The sequence below is a fragment of the Macrotis lagotis genome, chromosome 1 (genome assembly GCF_037893015.1).
Source record: "Macrotis lagotis isolate mMagLag1 chromosome 1, bilby.v1.9.chrom.fasta, whole genome shotgun sequence".
NCBI lineage: Eukaryota > Metazoa > Chordata > Mammalia > Peramelemorphia > Peramelidae > Macrotis > Macrotis lagotis.
The window spans coordinates 159,482,659-159,495,842 of NC_133658.1; the positions used below are offsets into that span (position 1 = coordinate 159,482,659).

Here is a 13,184-nt window from a genome sequence, read left to right on the forward strand (position 1 = left end):
CATTGCGGAACACCCACATTTAAAGGGCCAGAGAATATGAGAAGCCAAAAAAATGGCAGAGAAAGATGAGTGCTTGTCAATGAAATTGAAGAAGTGAGAAAATCAAGAGAGAAGAGATTGTTCATACCATCGAATGCCACAAAGATTGTTTTAAAAATGAAAAATCGAAAAAATATTATTGGGCTTTAAAAAAGCTTTTGTTAGTGAAATGTTGGGGTTGACACCTAAATTCTATGAGACTGAGGAGTGACTATGTGATGAGTGAGTGGAGGCAGCAAGCAAAAAAATATTCCTGGGGAGTATTGGTGGTGAAGAAATCTGGTCATGAAGCTTGGCAGAGAAGAGAAAGGATGATAGGATTGGGGTGGGGCAGAGTCAGCAGAAAACTGTGGGGGCTATTTCTTGTTTGTTTTTTAGCATAGCAAATTTATAATTAGAGAAGTCAGTAAAAGAGCAAGGCTGAAGTTGCATGGGAAAGGGTTTGAATGATGAGGTCAAGTCACGAATGAGATGAGAGGAGAGGGGATTAAATATAAAGGTGGACAGGTTAATTTTAATGAGAAGAGGATCACCTCTGCTTTTGAGTCAGATACTTCTTCATTATCCTCCACAGTTACTGGCACAAAACTCAGTTCTTTCTACTTATTCCCTCAGTTTACATCTATTGTTCTCAAAACCCCATCACTTCTGCTTCTGTGCCTGTATTCAGTCAACTCATTTGGACTTTTTCTTTCTCTACAAGAGTCTTGGTTCTAACAACCTTCCTATTGACCGAAAGAAAGAAAGAGACTCATAGCATTTTAGAACTAGAAAATTCTCAGGAAACTATCAACCTGAGCCTGTACCTAGCCCTGAACACTTTAAAAATGAGGAAACTGAAGTCTAAGAAAGGCTAAGGGAAAGGGACACTTGGTCAGAACTAAAAAGTAACTCAGCAGATCCAGGTAGCCTGATTACAAATCCAATGAACTTTCCAATGGATATTCCTACACTGCCAAGAAGAATATTCAACATGTATAAGCTATATTGCATTCCTTACAATTTCAGAGAGGGGGAGGAAGGGATAGAATTTGAAACTCAGAACTTTAAAAAAAGTTTTAGTATGTAATTATGTAATTGTGGAAAATAAAATATTAAAAAGGTGTGTAGATGTGTATATATATATATATATATATATATATATATATATATATATATATATAGAGAGAGAGAGAGAGAGAGAGAGAGAGAGAGAGAGAGAGAGAAGAATGTTCAGCTCAGGGAAAATAAGATGTTAAAACAAATAAACAATCCATCCACATTCAAACTATAAAGTTCCCCCAGATCTTAGACACTTGCTTACAAATCTTCTCAGAGTACTACTACATTTTGCACACTCCACTTCATGCTTGGATGCCCCATGTTATATAGGGACCTGCACATGTTATGTCCCCTTCCATAAGGACAACTAGGTTTTCCTTACTGATGTGTCCATCTCATCTCTTGCTTTGATTTATTATTGTCAAGCACTAGAAATTCCATCTACCTTGCTCTCATGCAAAAGAGGCAAAGAGAGAACCTTTCACCTCCAAGCCTCAACTTTGGCTTCATTTATCTGAATAGATAAAGCTTTCGTTGAGTTGTGACTATGAAAATCATAATGTAAATCTCTGCCATGGATCTGTTTCATTAAGTGAAGGTGCACAAGGCTGGGTTTTCTTACTTGATCCAGAAGTGAGTTTTATTGTTTTCATTCTGAACACATGGTTTACATCAAGAGACTAGCTTGTGGTTGGAGGAGGGGGGTCGAGGGGGGACTCAAAAGGTTATTCAACTCATGAAGATCTTAACAACCTCTTCAAAGTTTCAGCTCTCAGAGAGGATTAGCAATTTCATCCCACTCAGCATAAATTTCTCTGCCTACATTATCTATCTGCCAAAGAGGGTGCTTATCAGACTGGCTTGTTGTTCAGGAGCAGAAAGAAAAGAGAGAAACCAAGTTGGGCCACAGTGATTTGGTTCAAAAACAAATTTCTCTGTTTCAATTTAAGCCCTCGCTTGCTGGAGTCATTCAGATGTGTCCATCAATATACAAAGAACAAATTTATAGAGATTTGAGTTGGCTAATCTGACTGTGTGTTTGGGGGGAACATTTTGAGTCCACACTAATGGCTATGTGTGATTTTTAAACAACTCCCTCAACCCATCAAGCAAAGATTAATCCTGGGCATCCAGAATTTTAATAACAACTCAAATTTCTATAGTCCTTTAAGGTTGCAAAGTGCTTTCTTTATAACCACTATTTGAAGCAGGTCATGAAATATTATCTCTTCATTTTCAAATGAGGAAACAGAGGTACGTAGAGGTTAAAGGTGTGTGTATGTGTGTGTATGTGTTGGGGGGAGGAGGGTTGATTGCTATCTCCAAGCATTTGAAGAACTATTAGATGAATTTGTTTAGATGACTTTGAAAGAATTAAACTAGGAACCATGACTGGAAGTAGCAAGGATCATTTAGGTGAAGAAAAATTTTCAGTCATTTGACAACAAAACTGATTCCTTTTGGAGGTAGTTGATCCCCCCTCATTGAAAATCATAAAGCATACCTGAATTATAAGGTATGCTGCTGAATTGTAGGATATGTTGTTGATCTTTGTTATTCAGGTACCAGTTGAACCAGAAAGGACTCTAAGGGTCCTCTTCTTCCTAAGAATCTGTCCTTCTCTAAATTGAATCCAAGTCTTTGGATCAAGATTCCAGAATTTTCTCCACTGAGCCACACTGTCTTCCCAAAAGACCAGCCTCTTATTTTCTTCTCCCTCAAAGAAATATTCTGCTTTCACATGGAAGGACTGTGAAACCTTGTAATCCTGAACAAGTGCATATTCAGGTCAAGTCAAGTACTTACTATGTGCTCAACACTATGGAGGAACTATTCATCTCAAAATAGTCATCCAGCCTGGACTTAAATGATTTCAGTAATAGGGAGTGAATTTCATGAGGTGGCCTATTCCATCTCAGCTTGAACAGTACTTATAAATGCTTTACAATTTGCATAGCATTTGATACACATCATCTTTTTTTTTTATCCTCAAGAGCACACTGAGAGGTAAATTGCTATTATTATCTCCATTTTATATATGGGAAAAGTGAAGCTGAGAGAGGTTAATAGTGACTTATCCAAGGTCATATAGTTAACACCTAACATAGATTTTGAATCTTGGCTCCAAGTTCAACTTTTCATCTAAGATGGCTCTTAAGTTTTAGAAATCTCTTTGTGATACTAAACCAAAATGTCCCTCTCTATAATTCTCACCCACTTCTACAACTACCCACATAATGAACACAATCTCTTCTGTTTTAAAAACTCTTTAAAAGTTTGAAGAAAGTCATTTCCCCTTGGACCCTTCCACCCCTTCCTATTCTTTTTTTTCCTAGTTCAATGTCCCCTAAAACCGATGCTGATATAAGATTCTTAATCCCTCTTCCCATCCTAAGATACCACACCTGCCCATAAGAAGTTTGTGGCTTTGGGGTCATCAGGAATAGAAGTGAAGGCTTGGTTGGTGGCCTCTGCACCCACACCCAATTAGAAAAATGCAGAGCCCTAACCTGCTGTTAGTGACTTTGGAGACAGCTCTGCTGTCAGCTCCTAATTATTCTGAGTGATAAAGCCCAGAATCATTTTGCAATAATTAGCAGGCTCAATTAAGTAATTATTATTCATGACTTTTCTGGGAATTTAGAACTTCCATCCTAAGTCATTCCTAAATCATCATAAATAATAAGAATGTGCTAAGAAGAGAATTGATTGACTAGTCTTCTTTGATTTTGAAAAATTAAAAATATTTTATTGATGCTTTAAAAAAATCACAGTGATCTCTTCCATTACCACATCCCTCCCCCACACTTTCTTATAATAGAGGAGCACAGTTAAGCAAAACATGCCTACACACTGATCACATCTGATGGCATAGTGTCTCATCCCACACCTGTGGTCTACCTCCTTGTGGTGACCAGGGAGGGGTTCCTCATCATAAGCTCCCTGGACTCTACTCTGAGGAGTATGCAGACACTACTCTGTCTTTTTTAGTATTGTTTTCTTTTACAGCCTAGAGTCATTGCAATAACAAAGTGTGGTTTGCAGGTGGCTCTTAACCCATGACTATGTAACATTCCCAAAGATCATTTGTAAATCCCTTGTTTAGAATACAGAACTGATTTTCCCATAGAAAGCATGCTTTACTACTACTGCTAAAAATAACTCATATTTCCACAGAGCTTGAAGCTTCATGAATCACTTCCCTCGTGATAATCTGGAGGGGGAGGTGGTACAACCAGATGAAGAGTCTGAGACCAGGAGAAGAAATCAGCCAAAGACACACAGTTATGGGGAATTGAGGAGTGAAGTTCACTGACATCTAGTCCCCTGCCTTATCTCTCAAAATAAAATCTCATGCTTAGCTTTGAAATTTCCATATGCTTCCCCCCTTTCCTTTTCCTCTGAGTCTTCTTTGTCTCTCTGTCTCTGTCACACACACACACACACACACACACACACACACACACACACACCCTTATCCAACTGGTAATGGAATATCACCATTTTAGATATGAAGAATCTGTCTCAGAAGTGACTTGCCCACAGTCACACAAGTAATTAGGGTCAGAGTTGGGATTTGAACCCAGGTCTCTAACTCCAATTCCAAGGGTAAAATGACTCTTCTCACTATAGGTATTATGGAATGCTACTGTTTTAGAAAGTATTTTAACGACATTACCTCTTATTTGATAATCTTATCAACCCAATAAAGTTGTATAAGAACTATTAGACCAAATCTAGACCAAAATGAAGACTTAAAGAGATCAAAGGACTCACTCAAGTGAACAGAGCTAGTAAATGACCCAACAGCCTCTCTCCTCTCTCTCTCTCCAGGGTTTAAGTCTCAACTCTGTCCCATCACTGTTTTAACAATAGCCTGGAATCTAAGAATGATTTTGTTGGAGGCAAACCCAAATTCCTTCATTTATAGCAAAGCTAGGATTCCTCAGGATGAACACTTTATAGGCGACTCTGAGTGTGTACAGACAAAATGGGCAAAAGTTGGAGGGAGTATCACTTCCTAATCTGACGCCTATAATTTGTATTTTCGTGTAGCAAAATGTGGGAGCCAATGTTTTGAACCTGAGCTATGATGAAATGAACTCAACAATTTCCCCCGAAGGGATGTTGTAAGGTTGTGGAGGTTGCAACATTCCTTAGAGGGAAAGTCTAGCTCACTGCTCAGTTTTCTCTTCTGTAAAATGGGGGAGGGGAAGAGGAGGAAGAAGATTAGATCCTGTTCTGGGGCTATTAATTTAGGATTTAAGTACATAAGTAATAATGACAATACAACAGAGACTTAAAGGCCAATTTTAGTGCTTGGATACTTCACTAAATTTGTGATCAGATCAAGCAACAAGAAATATGCCCTCTGAACAACCTTTTGAACCAAATTCATTTGGGGGAAGGCAGAGGGGGAATACTCCAAGATACAGGGTGCTTTGTGGGGAGATATCCTGAGATATCTTGATTCCCTTGAACAATGGCCTTCTCTCCTCTTCCTCTCCACTACCCCGACCCCCACCCCCACAGCATGCTGGGGAAGCCTCTGCCTGAGGCTGGGGAAGAGGGGTAGCCTGGTAGGGTGGGTCCAACTCACTAGGGATATGACCACTGGTGGGGATAAAATGAATCCTATGGGAATTTTTCTATTTAAGCTAATCCTTCTTGCTCATTAGGTGCTAAGTACAGTTATTTCTGTGTGGCTTAAGGAGTGAATAGAAATGATATTGGGGTCGGGGGGAAGCTCAGTCTACCTGGCTTTCTCCAGTTACAACTTCCCCCATTAAACCATAGGATCAGAGGATTTAGAACTGGAAGGGGTCTTAGAAGAAGCCTACCCTTTCTTTGGCAGTATAGGCAAAAGACATCTAGAGCTATTATTAGAGTGAATTCTAGATAATGTTTTTCTCTCTATCCAGGTTCCAATCTTTCCATAATTCTTTCACTGGAATTAGTTAATATCAGATTCCTGGCTCTAGGGGAAATAAGGACTAACCCAAATGTAATGGCAAGAACACTTATTTGGAATTAAAAGTCTTGGATGTAGCATCTCCGCTATTTACTACCAGGGAGAACTTGGACAAGTCAAGCTATCTCTCTCTGGGTCTCACTTTCCTCATATACACAATGAGAGGACTAGATTAGCTGATTTTTACAGTCACCCCTATTTATTATTGTGTGATTTTATATACCCATTAATTTCATAACCAGAGAAGGAAAGAAGAGAATCTCCTTTTCCCCCCACGGTGTACCTGAGTCCTCTCCTTTGTTTTGTCTAACAAAATGTAGTTCATGCCCTTCCTTCTATTTGCTCCTAAGGATTGAATACAAATTTATTTAAATATATTAGCGATTTAATGCTAAGAATTCCCCAACCAAGTACAAACAAATCCCTCCTGATAGAATAGCTGAAGTCTTTTAAGAAGTAGTGGCTAGAGTGTTAAAATTGGAGTTGGCAACCCTTGAGCTCAAGTCCTTCTTTAGACCCCTAATATCTGTGTGACTGGGCAAGTCATTTAACTTCTCTCAGATTCAGTTTCCTTATCTGTAAAAATGAGCTTAAGAATACCACCTATCTCTCTCAGGATTTTTGTGAGGGTCTACTGAAAAAAAAAATATGCAAAGTGCTTTGGAAGCTTTAAATCACAAGATAAATGCTAGCTGTTATTATTATTATTATTATTATTATTATTATTATTATTATTATTATCATTATTACTCTATTGACATTTAGTGAGTTTGTGGGTTTGAGAGCTATAGAGGAAGTGAAAAATTCAATTGCCTTGTTGTTCTTAAAGTAAACTGCTACCCTAAAAATTGGAAGACTACACGTAATAGGAATTATGTTAGCAGATATTAGCTCTGTGTTTTAAGCATAGTTTAAGCCCAGACTTACTCTTTCAAAGTCTTCTTGTATCAAACTTACTGACTCTCTCCCTGACCCATAGTTGCTCATCATTGTCATTTTGTAATAAAATATAAGTTCCCTGAGGGGAAGGGCTATTTGCATCCCTAGGACTTAGAATAATGCCTGGAGCATTAAGAGGTGATTCTGGGCTGATGGATTGTCCCATAGGAAATCCAATTATAGCATCATTCCTTGAAGGCAAGTATTTTGGACATTCAGTGAGTTTGGAGACTAATAATATATATCTGATGATCATGGGAACATAGGTGCTTGCTTGAATTTGTTTTTAAAAAAGGTAGCAGTCGCTTCTGGTGGGGGTGGGGGTTCGCTTGTGAAATGATAGGATAGGATAAGATGATCTCTTCCAATTCTAAATACTTAGAATATAGGAAATAACCCAAAATACCAAGCAAACAAACAAAACAATAACAAAAACCAACCCTGATTCATACTATCCTCCTTGAACTTAGAAGGAAAAATATCACCCCAAAGTTAACCAAATAGAGTCTGAACTAAATGAATTCAACTTTGCATCTTCTCCTCTACCTTGTTTCAATTCCATGAAACAAGATGCAAATCCCAGATTAAGCTCTTAAACTCTCCAGCAAGCTGTTAACTCAAACCTTGATTGACACCATCAGCCTTAGTCTCCTCTCTCTTTTTTTGAAGGGCTGGAGAGCAGAACACCAAATACTTCCCAATGCCTTCCTCTATAGAGGGCAGGTTCTGGACTTTGGGGCTCACTCCACTCTGCATCCGCTGTTCTGCCTGCTTTCAATTCCACAGAACAAAATGTTCCCATCCTGCTTACACTCTTATGATCCTCACCTTTTCTGTTCTCCTTTTGTGTGTTATCTCACCCTTTCAGATTATCAGCTCTTTATGGGGCGAGATTATCTTTAAAAGAAAATTAATTGTATTCCCAGTGCTTAACACAAGGTCTAGCATATCATAGGCTCTTAATAAATGTTTATAGGATTGAAAACAGATATGGCAAGTCAAGTATAACCAGACTGGCTTGCTAGCATGAGCCATTAAATTATTTATATAAGGGACAAGAAAGTGATATGGGTAGGTACTATAATATGGTTGATGGAGCAACAGTCTTTGGAGTTTGAAGACTTTGAAGAAATTCTACCATTTACAAGGTATGTGAACTGGACTTGTGATTTCATCACTATAGGGACTTTCTAGGGTGAGGAAACTTTCTCTAACAATGCTTACCAACTACTGTCCCAGAATTTACTTCAGCACAAATCACTTAACTTCCTTAGTCCGCAATTTCTTCCTGTGGGCAATGAGAATAAAAATAAAATCAACAATCACATCATTAACCTCAGAGTCTCCTCAAAGGGATCAAATGAGTTAATGCATGTGAAAGGGCTCCTGGAAATTATAAGGACTTAAGCAAGTGAAAGGATGTGTTATTCAGTTGTTTTTAGTCATGTCTAACTCTTTGTGACCTTCATCTGGGGTTTTCTTGGCAAAGATCCTGGAAAGGTTTGCCATTTTCTTCTCCGACCCTTTTTCCAGTTAAGGAAACTGAGGCAAACAGGGTCACAAAGCTAGTGAATGTCTGAGACCAGATTTGAACTAGGGAAGATGAGTCTTCTTGACTCCAGGGCCAGTCCTCTATCTGTTGCCCCACCTAGCTTCCCTGAAGTCAAAGGAGTTATTATTATTATTATTATTATTATTATTATTATTATTGTTATTATTGTTATTACTATTATTTTGCAAACTTCCCCCCAAACTAAAAGGTAGCTTTGACCACAAAACTCTTACTCCATTCTCCACAAGTTACCTCTCTTGTCTTCCCTTATTTACACAATCACTCACCAACTCCAACCTTCTTCATCTAATGAGAAAGAATTTCATTGTTTCATTGGTTTCTGAAGATTCCAGAGATGAGTCAAATAGTAGACCCATGGTTTTGAAAAGCAACACCAGTCAGTTCCCTTTAATCATTATCAAGAGGGTACCGGGGTATCTTGTCACTCTGCACATCCTTCTCAGTCCCTGGCCCCTCAAAAGCAAATGAACATGTTGGCATCACTAACCTCACACTCCTCTTGGGGCTTTGGGTCTAGGTCTGAGATCTGCCAACTGGATCAGGAAATAAATTTGCACCAGAATTGTTCCCAGAACCTTCTCTCCATTCTATGTACCCCTCCCCCAAACTGAAAATAGACAAGAGGACTATGACTCTGTGTGAGGGAGGGGGCATGGAAAGACATTTGTTTGGCACTTTGACATGAGTTGGATTCAAGCCCACTTCACTGTGGAGAAATGCCAGGGCTCAAATCCATGAAGCCTCTCCTTTTTTATGCAATATTATGGTTTCCTGCCCAGGCATAAAACAACATACAGCTTGTCATTGCTCTGACCCAAAAAACACACATACAATACAACATACAAAAAAAAAGCCCTATTCTTTTAAAAAATAAATCTATAAAAAGTATATTTTTAAGCAGGGAAATGTTGAGTCTGAAAAGTTATTCAGATTTTAGTGGACTGCTTAACTTATCTTTTCAGATGGCCATTTTGTTAATGCTGACTTTAAGGAGGTTACAATAAGAGTCGATGACTACATAGGCAAAGCATTGGACCATTTTACTGAAATCCCTTTGAGCTCTAAAGTTATGATCTGATAGCCTGGGTTACCCAGTTCTACCACCTATTAGTTGTGAGAACTTAGGAAGACTATTTCTCTTTTCTAGGCTCCAAGTTGCTCTTCCATAAAATGAGGAGTTTAAATTAAATCAGGGAGTTCTTATTCTTTTTATTGTGTCACCAATCCCTAATGGCAGCCTGGTCAAGTCAATGGAACCTTTCTTAGAATCATGCTTTCAAATGCATAGGATGATAAAAGAAACTAAAGGATAGGGAAAATAAAGATATGATTGTTTTGGTTTATTATTCCCATGTAATTTCATAGACCCCTGGAAATCAATCCTAACATTAAGAACCCATAGGCTAGATAATAATACTCTCATTTTAAAAAATAAGACCTGCACAAGCCTTCAGGAATGAATAGATTTAAGAATAATTTTAAGGATTCCCACTGGGAATGTACACAATCTGTTATGTATCCTAAAACAGGATAGTTTTTTGTTTTGTCTTCCTTTTTAGGAGGCTTGATATTTGAAAGGCAGCTGAGGATGGGGGTACTAAGTGACCAGAGTCAGAGCAGCCAATCACATTTGACCTCCCTCAGTTTTGGTTTCCTAATCTTGAATTTGATTATTTCTGAAGTTTTTTTGTGGCTCTATTTGGTGATCCTGAGGGCCAAGGAAAGGATATAGATAATGGAGAGAAGGACAGTTAGGAAAACTGAGAAAAGAAAGAATCTTATCAAAGAAGGGACTTCACCTGAGTCTTGCAATCTTGGTAGAATGTGGACAATATTAATTAATTGCATTTGTTGTTTTTCTGTTGTATCCAACTCTTTGTGACCTCATTTGCTATTTTCTTGACAGAGATACTGAAGTAGTTTGTCATTTCCTTCCCCAGATAATTTTACAGATGAGAAAACTGAGGCAAAATGGGTTAAGTGACTCTCCCACACATAGCTAGTGTGTGAGGTCACATTTGAACTCAGGAAGACTGTCTTCCTGACTCCAGGTCCAGCACTATCTACTACACCACCAAACTGCCCAATAACCGCAGACAAATTGCTGAACAAAAGATGAGTCCTTGCTCATACATCATCATTTATGACATTGGACAGGATGCTTAAATCAATCCACTATGCAGTGTCCCCCTCTCCCCATTTGATCTATAAAGATCCACCACAATTTTAATTCTTCTAATATAATTTTATTCCCTGGCTGGAGAGCTTATAGCATTACTGGGAGAATATTGATATCGAAGAGATGAACTTACATGGTATCTAGCAGTTCAGAATTGTGAAAGCATTCACAGTTTTCTAAATGCAATTCAGTCTATCCTTCTTCTAACTTTTCCATCATGAGTTCTACTCATCATCCATCTGCTGTGCCTGTCCAAGATATATTTGTGTGTGTAAGTAAATAGGTATATGCATATGTTTATAAACATCCACACACAAACATATGGACTAGCTCAGTACACATTCCAATTAACTACACTCACAATCAAGACAACATGTATTATTCATCCAGTTGGTTTTTCCTATGTGAATGATTAAACCTTTGAATTAATCATGGATTTCAATGATGAGGCTTTTAAATGTTCCAGGGTTCGATGCAATTAGCACATTGATGACATTGAAGAAATTTGTCAAAGTCAAGAACTTCCCCTTCTGCTTAGATCATGAAATTGTCATCTATACTATCAGAAGGAAAAAAAACCTTCTAGATAGGATCATGTCTAATATAAATGGCTCATGAATACTTAGTCCAGAGTGATTAAAATGGGTTTTTATTAAGACATATTAATAAAAAGACACACCTGTCTCAAGGTAGGAGAGGGCGAGGAATCCCAGAAATGTTAGATCTCTTATGCAGTAGAAAGGCTTTGATCCTGCTCCTTCTTGCCAGTCATTGACAGGGCTCACAATCTAATTGATACATTGGTCCTATCCATTTTTCCTGCCCTTCTCATTATACTAATGAGAAAGAACAGCTACCTCCTTGAGTATGAGCAAAGAAAAAGGTCTAAGACTCTAGCTTAAATTAGAACTAGGTGGGGAAGACCTGGTCTGATCTCAGTTTTTGATCAGATCAATACCTTCCCATAGACAACAATATAGGTAGACTCCAGTCTTTTGAATGTAAACTAATTATGCTTCCTTCACTTTCTTATGAAACCCAAACACCCCATATTCCTTACAATGTCTACCTATTTTTGAACATAAATGTAGCACAAAAGATATGCATAACCTGAAATGGAGGTTGAATAGTCACATATGAAGAATGACTGACAACTGAGGGTAGCCAGATGGTGAAGTAGATAGAGCTCCAGACCTGGAGTCAGAAAGTCATGAGTTCAAATACAGGCTCAGACAATTACTAGCTTATGTGGTCTTGAGCAAGTCACTTAACCTTGTTTGCCTCAATTTCCTCATCTGCAAAACGATTTGCAGAAGGAAATGACAAATCACTCCAGAATCTTTGCCAAGAAAACCCCAAATGGGATCATGAAGAGTCAGACACAACCGAACCACAACAAGGCCAGATAAGTACTGTCCATGTAGAACACTGGCATCCTTGCAAAACTGACAAAACCAGAGGAAGACAAAACCAGAGGAAGTGCTTTTAGTAGTGGATCCAGAAAGGATTATGTAAAGGCACAGACAAAAATTCCATACAGCAGGAAGTCACAGAGAGTTGTAATCTGTCCTCCTGGGAGTTCTTCTAATGTCTAAGAAAGTACAGAAAAGTACAATCCAGAAAACTTGCTTCTGCAACATTTAAGAGACTTGCATAGAAACAGATTTCGACATTTACTACTAAGAAAATAAAATAGTGACTTGAAACAGCTCTGTCATTGATCCACCCTAATAGTTATCTAAACAAAAGCTAACATCAGTTGAATTTCTAAATAGTGGGTTTGGGGGGGTGTGCAAAAAATTCTACATTCATAACTCCACAAGTGAATATTGGGGTTCCAAAGTCTAACTCCATTTTTCCATCTGAATTCTGGGCTAGGGGATAGGGGAAGAAAGATACAACAAGGAAAAATATTTTTTTAGAAACTCTGATTAATAAATGATGATGAGAAGGATACTTAAGGCTTTTTTATGGGCTTTACTTAAAGCTTTTTATGGGCTAAGCATTTTATAATTATTATGTCATATGATCCTCAAAACAACCCTGGAAGGTAGGGGTTATTATTAAGTGAATTTTGCTAAGGTCTTGCCTGAGGTCATAAAAGCTGCCTGAGCAGCTAAGTGTCTAAGATAGAATTTGGAGTTTTCCTGGCTCCAAGTCCACTGCTCTTATACAGTGCCTAAAAGGAACACCTCCAGATTTTGCAAATATAAAAGTAACATTCAAGTCTGAATGATAAGGACAAACAAGTTAAGAACTGAAGCACACTCTGTGCAAAAACAGCCCAGTGTCAAAGTTGGAAAGGATCTCTTCAACCAGACTTTGCTAGAAGAAATCTACTGAAGCAGAACTCTCAGTACCTACCTACCTCATACAGCATACTGTTCTACTGTTGGAAAGTTCTAATATGAACAATTTTCCTTCCATCAAGGTGAAATCTA

At 38.2% G+C, this 13,184-nt stretch overlaps 1 long non-coding RNA gene across 38 annotated transcripts in view; it reads right to left on the reverse strand.

Annotated features, from left to right (window-relative positions):
• Window positions 1-13,184, reverse strand: part of LOC141504332 (uncharacterized) — a 1,263,877-nt gene that overhangs the window by 792,309 nt on the left and 458,384 nt on the right. For 4 of the 38 annotated variants that reach the window (XR_012473300.1, XR_012473294.1, XR_012473305.1 and 1 more), the window contains one exon: window positions 8,216-8,279. The exons of the other annotated variants lie outside the window; for them this stretch is intronic. This is a non-coding gene — a long non-coding RNA (uncharacterized LOC141504332). The remainder of the gene's footprint in view (window positions 1-8,215; window positions 8,280-13,184) is intronic. 38 annotated transcript variants of the gene reach the window in all.